Below are 2,500 nucleotides of genomic sequence, written 5' to 3' on the forward strand. Positions count from 1 at the left end.
TTAACCTAACCTGTATTGCGCCTTAACCTAACCTGTATTGCGCCTTAACGTAACCTGTATTGCGCCTTAACGTAACCTGTATTGCGCCTTAACGTAACCTGTATTGCGCCTTAACGTAACCTGTATTGCGCCTTAACGTAACCTGTATTGCGCCTTAACGTAACCTGTATTGCGCCTTAACGTAACCTGTATTGCGCCTTAACGTAACCTGTATTGCGCCTTAACGTAACCTGTATTGCGCCTTAACGTAACCTGTATTGCGCCTTAACGTAACCTGTATTGCGCCTTAACGTAACCTGTATTGCGCCTTAACGTAACCTGTATTGCGCCTTAACGTAACCTGTATTGCGCCTTAACGTAACCTGTATTGCGCCTTAACGTAACCTGTATTGCGCCTTAACGTAACCTGTATTGCGCCTTAACGTAACCTGTATTGCGCCTTAACGTAACCTGTATTGCGCCTTAACGTAACCTGTATTGCGCCTTAACGTAACCTGTATTGCGCCTTAACGTAACCTGTATTGCGCCTTAACGTAACCTGCATTGCGCCTTAACGTAACCTGCATTGCGCCTTAACGTAACCTGTATTGCGCCTTAACGTAACCTGTATTGCGCCTTAACGTAACCTGTATTGCGCCTTAACGTAACCTGTATTGCGCCTTAACGTAACCTGTATTGCGCCTTAACGTAACCTGTATTGCGCCTTAACGTAACCGATATTGCGCCTTAACGTAACCTATATTGCGCCGTAACGTAACCTATATTGCGCCGTAACGTAACCCACATTGCCCCTTAACGTAACCCACATTGCCCCTTAACGTAACCCACATTGCCCCTTAACGTAACCCAACACACGTTGGGCCTTAACCCAACACACGTTGGGCCTTAACCCAACACACGTTGGGCCTTAACCCAACACACGTTGGGCCTTAACCCAACACACGTTGGGCCTTAACCCAACACACGTTGGGCCTTAACCCAACACACGTTGGGCCTTAACCCAACACACGTTGGGCCTTAACCCAACACACGTTGGGCCTTAACCCAACACACGTTGGGCCTTAACCCAACACACGTTGGGCCTTAACCCAACACACGTTGGGCCTTAACCCAACACACGTTGGGCCTTAACCCAACACACGTTGGGCCTTAACCCAACACACGTTGGGCCTTAACCCAACACACGTTGGGCCTTAACCTGCTCTGTAATTGTCATACGACGCGTTAAATTAGTGTAGTGTTGCCTAACTGCAACCCCCGCAATATAGTTTGCTACTCGCACTGCCCGGTCCCCAGTGTATCGCTTCATGTTAAACACCTTGCAGCTATACACTGTAATGTGGATGGCAGCAGGACGTACATGCTCAATGCCCTTTGCAGTTGTTCATTGGCATTTGCAGTTGTTCATTGGCATTCGCATGTGCGAAGCACTTAGCCTACGCTGTGGTACGGCCTGTGTCAACTGTCCGCTGATGTTGTACGTCCAAATCACACACTGTACTGCACATTGGTCCTCATGTACTGAATGATACATCGTGGTACATGTGACCGTACAACGACTGCGCCAACAACGGCGAACCATGCGGTCCAAATGTTGTGCACTCAGCTACGTGTCGTCTCCCTATAAGAGCTGGATTGCAGTGTGGTATGCCCTGGATGGCGATCAGCATGAGCCGTCTGTTGATGTAGTGGCGCGTGTTGTCAGACGTAGTCGTCTCTTCTCACACACCGTGATAGCATGGTGCACTGCGTTCCACATCTGCGACATGCGACAGAGGCCGGTTGACAGTCGTTCGCGCAATGGACATCGCATACGTACGGGGGCCACCTTCCACGTGTTCGCGAAGCGTGCACATGTTGTTGCGTGTATGTGGGCAGACATAGTGTGTCGTGACACCTGACACAGGCATGCAACAATCGTTGAATTTGCAAATGGCGATGGACGCCTACGTTTGCTGGTGACGTTATGCAAATGAACAACTGGTAAACCGTTGTGGTGCGGTTGTTCTCGCTAGAGGTGAATCAGTGATGGCGACGATCGGTTGAGCTACCAACCGGTTGTTCCAGCGATACCCACCATGCCCACGAACGTGAATGGCATCTGGGTGTGAAGCGATACGCGGCGGTGGCTGGGTGGGACCGTCCCCGGCCGGTGAGGGGGGGCCTCCCGGCGTGCTGGCCGCGCGGTGCGTGGGCGCACGCGCTACAGCCGGCTGGTGGGGGCGGCCAGTGGCAGGCGCGCCGGCCGACGGAGGCGGCAGGCGGCGCAGCTGCGCGCCGGCGCACCCTGCACGCGGCGCCGTGCGGCCAAAGTAGGTCCTCGCGGGCCCGGTGCGAAGCGCGGTGGACATCTGCAGTGTGCTGGTCCGATTGAGGACTGTGTGCGCTGAGGATGCGCCGCCGCCCGGCGCTCGGCGCCGCGACGCCGTCTGCTGCTCGGTCGCCTCTGCGGTTCTCGCAGGTGGTTTGTATCGCAGCTGTGCGGACGTGTTGGCGCGTG

Source organism: Schistocerca americana, unplaced genomic scaffold, assembly GCF_021461395.2.
Source record: "Schistocerca americana isolate TAMUIC-IGC-003095 unplaced genomic scaffold, iqSchAmer2.1 HiC_scaffold_319, whole genome shotgun sequence".
Taxonomy (NCBI): Eukaryota; Metazoa; Arthropoda; class Insecta; order Orthoptera; family Acrididae; genus Schistocerca; species Schistocerca americana.